The sequence below is a fragment of the Sus scrofa genome, chromosome 5 (genome assembly GCF_054392235.1).
Source record: "Sus scrofa isolate SSC_HxYL_T2T_F1_AM1 chromosome 5, Sscrofa_HxYL_maternal_Yorkshire_Landrace_v2.0, whole genome shotgun sequence".
Taxonomy (NCBI): domain Eukaryota; kingdom Metazoa; phylum Chordata; class Mammalia; order Artiodactyla; family Suidae; genus Sus; species Sus scrofa.
In genome coordinates this window covers 6,414,748-6,429,136 of record NC_139387.1, presented here as the reverse complement: position 1 = coordinate 6,429,136, position 14,389 = coordinate 6,414,748, and the positions used below count along the sequence as shown (strand labels likewise).

The following is a 14,389-nucleotide window of genomic DNA, read 5'->3' as shown; positions in this document are numbered from 1 at the left end:
TAAAACAAAACACAGCCTTGACCACAAGGACCTTAGAGAGTCTAGTGCAGTGATACTCAAAATTATTTTGCAGTTTTTCCAGCAAAAATCTTATACAGATACTCAAGAAAGAAAGGGATGATGAGAGTTGCTCTGGCTGTGGAGCTGCTAGGATGACTCTCACTTGTGCTCCAGCCAGGCCACCTGGGGCAGCCCAGCACCAAGGGGGTAAGAGTGCCCCCACCTCACTGTGCTGCTTTGATACCACACTTCGAACACCGCCACCTACTACCTAACACAGTGAATGCTGCATAAGCAGTGGTTAAATAAAGCATGAGCGCTCTGGAATAATTTACAAGTCACTAGTCTAATGAATGTGAATGGCAGAAGCATATGGGGACACAAGGCAGGAAAAGCTGAGTCTACTGAAATCACTGCAATTGAAACCAGACAAACAATTGTAAAGGTCTGACCAGTTTCTAGGAGGTAGAAGGCCCATCTTAAGCACCTTCCCCCTGCAGTAGCTTCCTTAGCCGGCTCTACCTGCTGCCACAGCAGTGTCTTCAAATCCTCCCTGGGTGCTTCAAGCTTCCAACTCCCCACTCTCTCTGGTCCCTCCAGCAGAGGACCTTCAGAGAACTCAAGGAAAAGCCTTCCTTATCCTCCTGCCCCCATGCGCACACACCTGGTTTTCCCCCGGGAGGGCGTGTCCTTTCTATCCAAAGCCAATCGCCTGGATCACAGGGGGCTTCGAGTTCCCCAGGAAGATGCACAACCCAACACTCTGTCCTGCATCTTCAACACTGCCTGGGCTAGCTCCTTCTCACACTGATTTACACACACTTAAAGTTTTCTTATTTAAAAAAAAAAAAAAAAAAAAAGTCTTTGCTTGAACCCCAGATTCCCCCTATAGTTATTTTTAACTTTCCTTTCACAGCCAAATTTTAGGAAGGTTTGACTCCAAACTCATTTTCTCCCCTTCTTCACCTCACTTTTTCATCAATACACAACCATCTGGCTTGAAGTAACCCTCTCCTCTCAAGAGACACTTTTCAGTAATCTTGGCTACCACCTCTGACTTGAAACGTTTTGTTTCCTTGCGCCATGCTCTCTGGGTTTTCCTCCTCACCTGTCTGGTTGCATCCTGTCTGCTCTTTCACTGTTGCTCTGCTCCCTTAAATGTTCACATTCCTCAGAGTTTTGTCCTGACCTTCTGAGCACTTGTCATTATTAGCAAAAATAACATAACTGGGGCCTGGGGGTGGGGGAGGGGAGGGTCTGAAATTATAAAACCTAATAGGGGCTGAATCCTGTAAAGTCCCTGTTACTGTGGGAGACACCCATCACTGGGCAGGAGGGAAAAAAAAGGGAAGAACCACTTCTCTACACACTGACATTCCTTGTTTTCCCCTGGGAGCAATCTCATCTGCTCCCAGGCTGAAATATACATGCTAACCTCTAAGTCTTAGTCTATAATCCAGTCCCTTCTCCTAAATGCCAGTTCTACGCCTCAAACACTTAATGCCTTCCTTACAAGCATCTCAAATTTAAGTACAAAATTAAATTCATCACCATCTACCCCACCCCAATCTTCTCATTCTCCATTGTTTTCCAAGTCAATGAATGGTGGTACCACCGCCACCTAGTTTTCAAGCCAAAGTCGTGACTCTCCTTGGCTCCTCCTTCTCCTTCACAAGCTACCTCCCAGTAGACTTGTTCTCATCCTACCTCCCCCAGCCTCAATACCTTCACTTAGTCAATACATATGGCCTACGATGTGCCAAATACTGCTGCAGGCATTGAGTGTACAACACTGAACAGCCAAGCAAATAAATAAAAGGATAATTGCAGATGGTGATAAAAATGATGAATAAAATAAAGCAGGGTGATGTGATGGAGTACTACTTTAGACTGTAAGAGCCAGAGAAAACCTCACAGAGAAGGAAATATTTAAACTGAGGCTGAATGACAAACAGAAACAAGTCTCATGTAGATTTGGGAGGGGCCAAGTATAAAGGTTCTAAGGCAGAAATGAGCTTGAGGTGTTCAAGAAATAGAAGGAAGGATCAAGTAGCTGGAACTTAAGGAGCAAAGAGGAGGCCAGGCCACATGGGCTCAGAGGGAGGTGACAGACCCTTGCCGGCCACCATAAAAGCAATGGAAAGCTACTGGAAGGTCGTAGGAAGACAGGTGACATAATCCAATTTGAATTTTTAAAAATCACTTTTAGCTGACAAACAGAAAAAAATGGTTTGGGAGGGGAAAACAAACCAACCAACCCTGAGGGTTGGAAAACCAGTTAGGGGGAGTTCCCGTCGTGGCGCAGTGGTTAACGAATCCGACTAGGAACCATGAGGTTGTGGGTTCGGTCCCTGCCCTTGCTCAGTGGGTTAAGGATCCGGCGTTGCCGTGAGCTGTGGTGTAGGTTGCAGACGCGGCTCGGATCCCGCGTTGCTGTGGCTCTGGTGTAGGCCGGTGGCTACAGCTCCGATTAGACCCCTAGCCTGGGAACCTCCATATGCCGAGGGAGCGACCCAAGAAATAGCAAAATGACAAAAAAAAAAAAAAAAAAAAAAAAAAAGAAAGAAAACCAGTTAGGAGGCTAATAATCCAGTAGTCTGGACAAGAGGGTATGGTGTTTGAGATGGGATTTTGGACTAAAACAGAATTTGCTGGGAGATTAAATGTTGAGAGTAGAGGGGGAAGAAATATAGGACAATTCCTAGGTTGTGTTTAGGTATAATTTTCATACAGCAAAATTATATACAGTGTGTTATTCAATTCAGTAAGTTTTTTGGGTTTTTTCTTTGTTCATTACTGATGAGCCACAACAGAACTCCCGTGGTGGCTCTGTGGGTTAAGAGCCAACTAGGATCCATGAGGACACAGGTTCAATCCCTGGCCCTGCTCAGTGGGTTAAGGATCTGGCCTTGCCATGAGCTGCAGTGTAGGTTGCAGATGTGGCTTGGAGCCAAAGTTGCTGCAGCTGTGGTGTAGTCCTGCAGCTGCAGCTCTTATTTGACTCCTACAGGAACTTCCACATGCCTTGGGGGTGGGGGGGCTAAATACAAACAAACAGGAACTCTCAATTCCTTAAGATTTGATGAATGCCAATCAAGACACAGAACATTTGCATCACTCCAGAAAGTTCTCTCATGTCCCCTTCCCACTGAACCACCCTTTCCACCCAAGAAGCAACCACTGATCTGACTTTAGGTATCATAGACTCCTCTTTTTTTGCCTATTCTAAAATGTCTTACAAATGGGATCATTCATCATGCATTTTTGTGTGTGCCTGGCTTTTCACTCAGCACATGTGTGAAATTCATCCTTGTTACAAGTATCAGTAGTTTGTTTTCATTGCTGAGTGGTCTTTCACTGGGTGAATATACCAGTTGGTTTAGGCATTCTCCTGCTTATATGGACATTGAGACTGTTTTCAGTTTTTTACTATCATGAATAAAACTCCTATTAACATTCTTGTACAAGGCTTATTTGTGGATGTATATTTTCATTTCTCTTGGATAAATACCTAGAAATGGAACTGCTGGGTCACAGGGTAGACATATGTTCGACTTTTTAAGAAACTTTCAACAGTTTCCCAAAGTGATGGTATCATTTTATATTCTCATCAGCAATATATTTTGAGTTCTGGCTGCCTGACTCCTTGGTGTTTTGCTTGAATAACTTCACTTACTCCACAACCAAACTCACATTCTTTGAGCTCTTCAAACATTTATTTCTATATTTCTTTTTCTCCAAACCTTTGTAGATGCACTCCAAGGACACTTGTCTTCCTACCTACCCCAGTCTCCGTTACTGCCTTCTCATACTATTTTATTCATTCTACAAATATCCTGAGGTAAAGAACCCAACTAGTATCCATAAGGATTTGGGTTCAATCCCTGGCCTTGATTAGTGGGTTAAGGATCTGGTGTCGCTGTGAGCTTCGGTGTAGGTCAGCAACTACAGCTCCAATTTGACCCCTAGCCTGGGAACCTCCATATGCTGTGGGTGCGGCCCTAAAAAAATATATATATCCTGAAGGATGAGAAAAGGCTGGGTTGGCCACAGTGTTCTGGGCAGAGGAAATGGCATATAAAGGTGTACCTAAGAAGGAACACAGGGGACACAGAGAAAGTCAACGTGGCTGGAGCATGACAAGCAAAAGCAGCAAAGAGGTGGTCAGAAGGGTGTGCAGGGGCCAGGGACCTCATAGCCTTGTAAGAAAGGGGAAGGAGGTTGGATGTTGTAGGACGTGCTGTAAGAAACCATTAGATGATTTTAAGTGGAGGAAAGACGGGTGATTTTGGCTGCTCTGGGCAAAATGGAATAGAGACAGATGGGTAGAAACAGGGAGGCCACGTTAAGAGGCAATCACAGTGTTATCAGTGTTCCAGGTAGGACAGGATGGCGTCTCAGAGGCAGGGGCAACAGAGCAGACAGATTCCAGCTGTATTACAGAAATGGCACTGACGGTAACGTGGTGATGGAGCAGAGGTGGAGGGTCGTGAAAGAGAAGGAGGAATGTGATTTGAGAAAACAGATCGATGGTAAAGTCACTCATGGAGAAGGGGACAAGTGGAGGAGCATTTGAGCAACATGTGTTAGTTTTAGACTTACGAAGCTCAAGTCACTAGTGAGATACCCAAAACGACAGTGTCGAGCAGGAGTTGGAGGAGCCAAGAGAGGTCTGGCTGAAGATATCAACGTGGGGGCCATCGGCTTACGGACAATCATCAAAGCCTAGGGATAGCCGAGAGCACCCGGGGAAGGGAGTGAAGTGAAATGAGAGGGTACAGAGAATGACAACGGTTAAACCGAAGAAAGGAAGGCATGAGCCACAGAGGGGAGAAGAGATCGCTGAGACAAGACAATTGCCTGGATGAGGAAGTGAACGGTCCTCCTCTGAGAAGCCTCCTGGGACCTTTCAAGTCAAGATTACACGGCTTGGTACAGTGCGGTGTGCTCCTCCATCAGAGCACTTTCAAGAGCCCTGTTTAACTGCCCTCCTCTACTGAGCAGATATCTGAGGAGGCAAACTCAACAGGACTGGAAGGAGCCAGCCCTGCTCTAGTCAGCATCTTGGCACACAGCACAATGTGGACCGTTTATTTAATGACAACTACCAATCACCGAGTGTCACCTACAGGTGGTGAACTCCGCCATCTACTTTTCCTATTTTAGTTCCTTTTTCCACTGTCCCTGAAGAAGATATACCTCCATTTTACAGACGAGGAAACTACAGCAAACCTCAGGCAAAATACCCAAGGTCGCTTGCTGCTAATAAGTGATGGAGCCAGACTGAGGCCACACTTCTGCCTTCACAAGCTCTGCTGACTCCATCAACTGCCCAGCACATGGACTTTTTATAGCAAGAATGCCTGCTTACATTACTGCCAAAGGAATACAAAATCTGCCCCCAGGTAACTGGCCCACCAAAGCACCAAGTCAGAAAAATGTCCAGAGAAGCAGCCCTGCTCAAGAATCCCTACTCTTGTCAGGCACAGCGAATCTCCAGGTTCCCAAAGTAATGCTTCATCTTAGGGTGCTTCTAAATGCAGCAGTGAAATCTTCCCTGAAACTGAGGTCTAGAGGTGAAAAAACAGGATTGCTAGGGCCTTACCTCTTTTGAATTCTAGAATGTAATTTTAGCCACATACCAGAAATTTCTCTCTCCATCTAAGGTGCCTAATGCAAACTTCAGAACTAATACTGCACGTGACGGAGAGCTTCTCCATGTCATCCATCCTGAACCAAGACATAATCAGGGTAAGATTATGTCTCAGTGGGGCTGAAGAAACTAGCACTACATATCTTGGTGAAAATAACAGTAGTATAATTTTCTTTGTCCATACTCTGCTTTCAGAGACTGATGTACCGTCTTTTCCCTAACTTCTTAAGGCTGGAACTACACAGGCTTTTTCCTAAGTGAGTACATTAACACCCAGAGGCTTCCTTTCTTTTTCTGCTTAGGAGCAACTGGTAACTATCAATCATACGGTCGGAGCATGGGCTACGGTGTAAAGAACACCATGCTCACTGGCAAAGACCAGGGTCCTAGCCTTGACTCTGTCCGTGGAAAGCTGCATAACTCGGGGCACATCGCCGTCTTCCTGGCATCCTTCCTAAGTTGTAAAGACAAAATGCAGGATTAGACAAGTCCTTAGGTTTCTTTCCACTCTCTCCATACCTCTGCCACCCGCGAGCACAGAAAGGGCGGATGAGGGTTATGCAGGATGCCACCAGCTGGCTGGGAAAAGGGCAGAGGACATACCCTCCTGGTCATGGATAACAAAGCCTGTCTGACCTGGGCTGTTTCCTCTCCCGCCAGAGGGCCTACTCTCAGCGACCCTTGCTTCCTCCAACAGCCTCCCCACCATGTTTGACTTGGTCACCTGGCATCCTCCATTTGAAGCTGTGCCTAGCTATGTCAGTAATTTCTGCTGGCTTCATCTGAAGCTTTAACAAAGTACAATGATTATAACATCCCAGTTCAACTCCCCAACAAAGAAACAAACATAATTTAACAATGTTTCTAATAATGCCTAGCACTCATCAGTATAACACATTTCTGTGTTTTATCAGAACAATTTAAGCAGACACATTCCTCTTTCTTATCCTTTATGAGGTACCATTAATGATCCCTCCTAAGTCCTTCTGATCCAGGTAGGTCCCCATTCACAAAGCATAGATATAAACAGAGGGAAGCCTTCAACCAACCCAGTTCTACTCTTTGGATTAACGTCTCAAGATGCTCAGGGCTAAAGCATATCACTTACTTTGTTTAATGCCATTTTCATCCATCCCACAGATTAAGCTTGACTGCCCTGCTGGCAGCAAGGGCTTCCCAAGAGGGCTCATCTTCATGACCATTCCGAAGCAGCACCCCCCGAAGTCACTATCATACTGTCTTTTTATTCTCTTCATAGCTATCACCACCACCTGACACTCTTGTTTACCTACTGCCTACAACCTCCAGAACAGGCCCCTTCTCTCTCTTGCCCATGACTGCATTTCCCATGTTCAGAACAGAGCTTCCAAATGCTTGTTAACGAAAATGAGAACACACACACACACACACACACACACACACAGAGGAACTTAATCCACATTCAGGGATGTGATGGTCAAACACAGAAACCAGCTTCCAATCAGGCTGATATTCAAGTGATTCAATGAACTTCCACCCTTTCCCACAGAACAGCTTACATATGCATACTGCAATAAGGATATTTCTCCCTGTAGCTAATGTTTTCTCTTTCTTAACTTCCCCACAATGCAGCATCAGATAACAAGCCACAGATATACCAATAAGTCACTTTATAGTTCATCTTCCTGCTGGGTCCTGCACATTACCTACAAAGTAAACAAAGCTCTAACGCAGAAAGTACTGATTGTGTTTGTTGCCATGAGAACCCTTCCACACTTACTGCATGTACCACAGGTATTAAAAGGACTTTTAAGCCTAACAAATAATAATAAAAAAAAACTATTCACTTTAACTGCAGTGTGACCAAATTATGCTCTGTGAACACCCTGATTTCACTGTATTCCAAATACATAGTTTTACTACAGCTTTTCTCCAACATAAATAGCTTTAATGTTTTGCTTTATTTTGTTACCTTTACCTCCACAAAAAGACAACGAAGGCAGCAGAGTCAGAAGGCCCATACAGATCTACTGGACACTAAGATGTCTTGAACATAAGCCCCCACCAAGGAAGAGAGCTTAAGGCATTCTGGGGAAAGGGCTGTTTTTAGAAAATGTATCTCTGAATCCCGTCTGGTCAAACTGAGAACGGGCACCAGATAATGCTTCCTCTGCCATGTAAACCAGTAGCAAGAAGAGAGACAGCCCCTTATACACTGTATCGCTCTTTGAATAGATACAAGAAGTTTTCGGCTCAAGACAAAATGGCAGAATTGGGTATGAAAGAGAAAATTTTAAGATTAAATCTCAGGTGCACTGGCAACTGGCCAGGTAAGGAGAGTGAAATTTTAGAAAACTCCCAAGGGCCACTAAACCACATGGCACAGTCACAAAAACCATGCTTTCTAGTATTTTCCCCAAGTCCAGATTTAAAGTTCATTATTACTAAAAAAAGAAAAAAGAAAAGGAAAGGGGGGAGGGGCACAGTAGGAAATGTGGATTCCAAAGTCAATCTATCACTAGCTGATTTGTCTTGAGCTGGCAGTGAGTTATAAGAGATCTAGTAAAGGCTTTGGAGCCAAGGGGAGGACAATCGCAATTAAACCCTGACCCCTCGTTAGCGCTATGATCGCTCAGAAAAAGGTGAGGTGATATACCTCTCAGGTTGGCTGTGGATTTCGCAGGACAAAGTTAAAATACCTTGGACAGAACCTAGCATTCTGGGGTGTTTTGGATTTTTTTTTTTTTAGACAAATGTTAGTATCCTTTCCTCTCTAAATGAAAAGAAGATTGAACTCACCGGAAGTCCAACTAATTTTTTGGTCCACATTCCATTAAATTTTATGAAGATTTAAAAAAAAAAGAACAGTATACCATTAAAAGGTTACAGAACCTGGAGCTCCCATCGTAGCTCAGCAGAAACAAATCTGACTAGCATCCATGAGGACGCAGGTTTGATCCTTGGCCTCATGCAGTGGTTGAGGATCCAGGGTTGCCTTGAGCTGTGGTGTAGGTCACAGACATGGCTTGGGTCTCGAGCTGCTGTGGCTGTGGCTGTGGCATACGTCAGTGGCTACAGGTCCTATTCAGCCCTAAGCCTGGGAACCTACATATGCCTTGGGTACAGCCCTAAAAAGACCTAAAAAAAAAAAAAAAAAAAAAAAAAAAGGTATAAAACCCCTATCTCCTGATATTTTACCACCTTGGCAACCTACTCTCACATACATATCCCTCTTACCTCTGTGTAAATTTTATAGCTTTCCTCATAAGTTTTTATTTTATTTTTTATTTATTATTATAATTTTTAAATTATTTTTATTTTTTGTCTTTTTGCCTTTTCTAGGGCCGCTTCTGCGGCATACGGAGGTTCCCAGGCAAGGGGTCTAATTGGAACCTATGCCAGAGCCACAGCAACTCAGGATCCGAGCTGTGTCTGTAACCTATACCACAGCTCAAGGCAACATCTGATCCTTAACCCACTGAGCAAGGCCAAGAATCGAACCCACAACCTCATGGTTCCTAGTCGGATTCGTTAACCACTGAGCCAACACGGGAACTCCTCTCATAAGTTTTTAAATGAAAATGTAAATTTACATGAGTGCGATAACTACTGACAATGTAAGTAACTATAAGATTTTTAAAACTCCACACCAGGAGTTCCCATTGTGGCTTAGCAGGTTAAGAACCCACCTAGTATCCATAAAGATGCAGGTCTGATCCCTGGCCTTGCTCAGTGGGTTAAGGATCCAGCACTACCTCAAGCTGTGGCGCAGGTTACAGATGCGGCCCTGATCTGGTGTTGTGGCAGAGGTCTGCAGCTGCAGCTCTGATTCAACTCCAGTCCGGGTACTTCCATATGCCACAGTGAGGCCATAAAAAGAGGGCGGGCGGGGGGAGCCCACAAAAACACAAAGTCATTATTCAAATACTAACAAAGAATAACCTGTTTATTTTTGTAAACTCCAAATAATCAGTCTGTGTAGCCATATAAAGGTGTCTACATAGGAGTTCCCATTGTGGTTCAGTGGTAATGAACTCTGACTGGTGTCCATGAGGATACGGGTTCGATCCCTGGTCTTGCTCAGTCACTGCTATGACTGTGGCGTAGGCTGACAGCTGCAGCTCCAATTCAGCCCCTAGCCTGGAAACCTCCATATGCCACAGGTGCAGCCCTAAAAAGAAAAGAAAAAAAAGTGTCAACTCATGTGACAGGTGTGATTTTAACATATAAGTCTACCAATCTGCCTCCGAAGTCAGCATTATGAGCATACGTCCAATGCTGTGACCATTTCTGAAACTGTTTGCACTGAATGAATAAAGTGGTCTAAGAAAGATATACCACATTAGGCACAAGTCCTCCGAGCACCCCAGTACTAGAAATCTAAGACAAACAAGACCAACTTCGGAGGCTGGTCTAGGATAACCAGTCAAAAGCCATGGCATGAGGCCCTCACACACCATAAAATCAGTGAAACTAATTGGGGTTCTTCAGCATCTGAGAGAAAGCATCCGGCTGCCATTAAGGAATAAATTGGGGATGCAAATAATTAGTGCACCCTGAGGTGATAGTTAATTCCACTAGCACACCATTTCACAGAAGATAATATGGAATTCCACTTTACCCCTACCTTGAGAATACTAAAGCTGGAAATTTCAAAAGTTAGCCAAACGCCAAATATTTCTTGAAAGAACTTTAAGATCCTTCCACAATACCCTGCATAGAAAAACCTTGGAACACCTTAGCCAACCAACACACACAGACCCAAACACACTTATATTATCTACAATTCCAAGTAGTAAGACATTCTCTGAAAAATCTTTTTCCTGATTAACTCCTTGCAAAGACAAAAAATAGGTACATTCAGTGTAGGCTAGGATATACTTTCTGAGAAGCACAGAACAGCATCTGGGATTTGTGGAAAAACTACTCTACTGGAGTATGAAGAAGAGACCGAAAACTAAAGGGTGAGGTAGGCTTTTAAAAGTCAGGTAGAGGACAGCCTGCATTTTCAGGAAGTCCCCCTTGGCTAAAACAAAAGCACAAGACGGGGTGGGGGTGGAGGGAATACCGAAAACCCCTGTAATGTTTGACCTGGAAGGAAGCCCTCTTTTAATGCCATGAAGCAACTGGAGCCTTGGGAGGTAGGTAACTTGGCCAGGCTTATAGTTTATTTGGTGGCAAAACTGGAAGTAGATTCCTGGTCTTCCAGGCCGGACTTCAGCGCAGTTTCCCACTTCACCAAGCTGCCAGCCCATTTAAGATGTTTTATAAAACTCCTCACTGAGGCTGTTAACATAAGGGTCCAATTATCATCCGCAGATCTGCCGGTTAGATAATAGCTCGAAAATTCCATCCATTTTATACAGCAGTTACCAGAATCATCTCATCTTCCAGGGGGAAACAAAAAGCAAAGGGGAAAAGCGGGGCGGGGGGAATCCTAATTTTGGTCTGTCCCCTAAGGGCGAACGAAAGGGCTGCAGACAGTGCTAGTATCCACAACCACAAAAACACAGACAATAATCCCCACCCACAGGCCCAGGAAGGCGGCCGATCCTCTGCACCGCCCCCCCCCCCCAACTCTGTAAATTCCACTCCCATCCCGGCGCACGGGAGACGTTCCACCTCCCGCCGCTACCAGGGCGGGCTGGGCCGGATCGACCCCACTCCTTCAACCACCACTTCCCCCCAACCCGAAAAACGGCGAGAAGCCTAGAGCCCCAGTCCCCCCAACGAGCGTACGCTCGCACCAGCGGACCACCGGATCAAACACCCCGCCCTGCACACCGCGGCGGGGGAGGGGGAGAAAACCCCACGCAGGAAGTGTGTCCTCCGCTCTGCTCCCCGCCCCCAGCGCCGGGACCTTGCGCCGGGCCAGCCGGTACCTGCCCTCCGCCCCCAAGAGGCAAGAAGCGGCCGCGTCCACATGGCTTCAGGTGTTCGCAAGGCAATCGACCGGCCCCCGGCCCTCCCCCGGCAGGGGCGCGCTCCGGCGCCAAGGCGCCCCAGCGCCGCTCCCGCCGGCCCGCCCGCCCGGCCCCTCCCCAAGCCCGGCCCTCCGCCCGCGCGCCTCGCCCCCTGCCCGCGGCGAAGCGGCGAATGCCGCCGGACCCCCGGCGCTGCCAGGAGCCCGGAGCCGGCGGCGCTGACCCCGCCGACCCCCGGGCGCCGCCCGCTCACACCCGCCGCCTTTGCAGCCGAGGCTGCGACGAGCAGGTACCTTCCCCCCGGCACCCTCCGCCTAGGACCGGTGCCCAAGCCCTGCCCGAGTCCCAGGCCGGACCGAGTCCCCTCAGCGCCCTGATGCCGGGCCGGGCCCTTTCCCCTCCGCGCCCCGAGGCCAGGGCAGGCCGCTCCTCTCTGCACTCACGGGTCGGGCCGGGCCGGGCAGGGACAGTCCCCTCAGCACCCGAGTCCCAGCCTCGGAGTCCAGGGGCTCAGCACTCCCAGGTCGGGCCAGGCAAAGACCTCTGCCCTCAGCCCCACAGACCGGACACCCCGGCCTGGCCCCGGCCCCTCAGCCCTGACCCCTGCCCCTCCCCCTCAGGCCCTGGCGGCGGTTACCTGCCGGAGCCCCCCGCCCGGTCCCTCGGCCTCGGCCGGGGGCGGGAGGGGAGGGAGCGGCGGCGGACGGCGCTGCGCGGGGTGGGGGTGGGGGAGCCTCCGCCGCCTCCAGCTCTGGCGCCCCGGCCGGCAGCGGGGCGGGCCGGGGCCGCGGCCCCTCGAGGCTCGCTCCGGCCCGCGCGCTCGCTCCCGGGTCGGGCGCGCCTCAGGGTGGGCTCCCCCGGCGGAGGCCGCGGCCGCCTCGCAGGGGCCGAAAGCGGCTGGGCTCGGGGTTTTTTCTCTCCATTCTCCCAACACACAGGAAATAACAGAGCGTCAGGTGACGGCGCGCGGCCAATCGGCAGGCTCCGGGCCGCGGCGCGCGGGCGGGCGGGAGGGCGCGCGGCGGGGCGGTGCGCGCGGCGGGGGCGGGGCAGCAGGGGGCGGGGCCGGCGGGCGCGCGCGTGCCTACCCGCGTGCGGCGGCGCCGAGGCCTGCGCGCGCCGGGCCAGAGCTGTCCCCCGGCCCCGCGGCCCGGGTCGCGCGGGGGGTCCCCTGGGCAACTGCCCCGCGGAGCGCGAGCGTCTCGCCCCTCGCCCAGGGCCATCTTGGCCCGCAGTTCCCGGCCGTCCTGGGAGTGGCCGCGAGCCAACTTTCTGGGGAGTTGGTGGCCCGGAATCTCTCCCTGGGATTTCTGGAGTTCCCTGGAGCCTCCAACGCCAAAATCGCTCGTCGGGCAGCCTGCGGAGCCCGCGGGCGAGGGCACTCTCCCCTCCCGATGACCTGCTTGGTGGGGCTGGCTTCTGCCCACCGAGCGCGCTCCGGGCCCGCAGGCCTAGTTTCCTTGCTGCCTCCACCCCTTGGTGCCGCGTGTCCTTGGATGAATGAGTTGGGCCCTCTCGAGCCTCAGTTTCCTCCGCAATTAAAAAAAAAAAAAAAAAAAAAAGAGCAAGAAAGAGGGGAGGCCCATCAACTTCGTGTGTAAAATAGATGCTCACCAAATGCCAGTTGCCTTCGCCTGAGGCGGAATTAAAAAGCTGCCACGCCTGGCTGGCTGGACTCAGGGTCCAGAATTAATTTGGAGACAAGGTGGAGGATTTGCGGTGCCAAGGCCTCAGGCCGTTCCCAGCCTTCTTTTGCAAACCTCATGTATGTTTTATGGAGCAAAAAAATGGGTGACTTTTTTTTTAAAGAAAATCTCAGTTGTAGAACAACCAGAGAGATGTTTGCACCATGAGACCCACTGCTGTCCAAAGTGAGAAGGCCAGTGAGGGTGGAGTGTGTTTGGAGTGTTTGTGATTCTCCCTCTGACTCACCCAGAGACCCGGGCAAATTCTCTCCCCTCTCTGGGCCTCAGTTTCCCCTTGGTGCAATGGGAAGGAGGAGAGTTTGGACTAGCTGTCTCTTGGCTAAAACTGCTGATTCTAATGTAGGCCCCCATCTGTCCTAGATGTTAAGGGAGTGTGTGGCTTCCTTTCCTGAAGCAACCCAACTTGAAAGTGAATTGGAATTGCAAGAAGAGTGCTTTGGGCAGCAGGTGGAGGCTGATAGGAACCAGGTGTGGCCTGGGGCCCAGTTTCAGTATATTTGAGGTCCACAGCTCTCCAGGGCCTGGCTCTACCTTTTCACCTCTCCCCCCTCACCCAGAGAGAGACACTGACACGTCACCTTGCCTTGGGCTGCCCAAGGAGGGTCTTGGCTATGACAGTGCCTGCCCCCCACAACGGGATCTGAGGCAGGGCCTGCGTTTGGTTCCGGCACCCCCGGAGGATGTGGTTGGGGAAGGCAGTGAATTCTCCTGGCTTCTGTCCAATCACACAAAGTGGGGGCTGGCTCCAATGTGGGTCAAGGCTATTCTTGGAGACTTGATTCCCCAGCACCTCCTGCATGCCAGGCGGGGTGCCGGTCTCTTCCGGGGCAGAGCTGAACAGGCAGCCAAGCCCTGCCCTCTGGCCGTTCCCATTGTTCTGTGAGTTTCATTTTCAAATTCTTTGGCACCAAAACTTAAAAGACCAGAGCTGGCTTCTGCTTAAGTCAGAGCTACAGAGGGCAAGGGGGAACTCTCGGCACAGACGCATGTTTTCTGGGCAAACACAGAAAGACGCATGAGAGCTTCCACTTGCTGTTGGGGGCACCCTCAGCTTCTTGATTGAATTCATGAAGGAAAAGGAAGCCCTTTTCCTTAGAGTGTCCTGCCCCGTCATTCTTCCCTTCCTT

General features: G+C 49.3%; 1 protein-coding gene across 21 annotated transcripts in view; it reads right to left on the bottom strand.

Annotated features, from left to right (window-relative positions):
• Positions 1-14,389, bottom strand: part of TCF20 (transcription factor 20) — a 187,781-nt gene that overhangs the window by 84,737 nt on the left and 88,655 nt on the right. The window contains exon 1 of one of the 21 annotated variants that reach the window (XM_084955140.1): positions 12,194-12,485. The exons of 17 other annotated variants lie outside the window; for them this stretch is intronic. The gene's annotated coding sequence lies outside the window, so the exon portion shown is untranslated. Of the gene's footprint in view, positions 1-11,514; positions 11,655-12,193; positions 12,486-14,389 lie in introns of those variants that run through there. 3 more of the 21 variants (XM_084955148.1, XM_084955150.1, XM_084955156.1) reach the window with 3 other exon arrangements.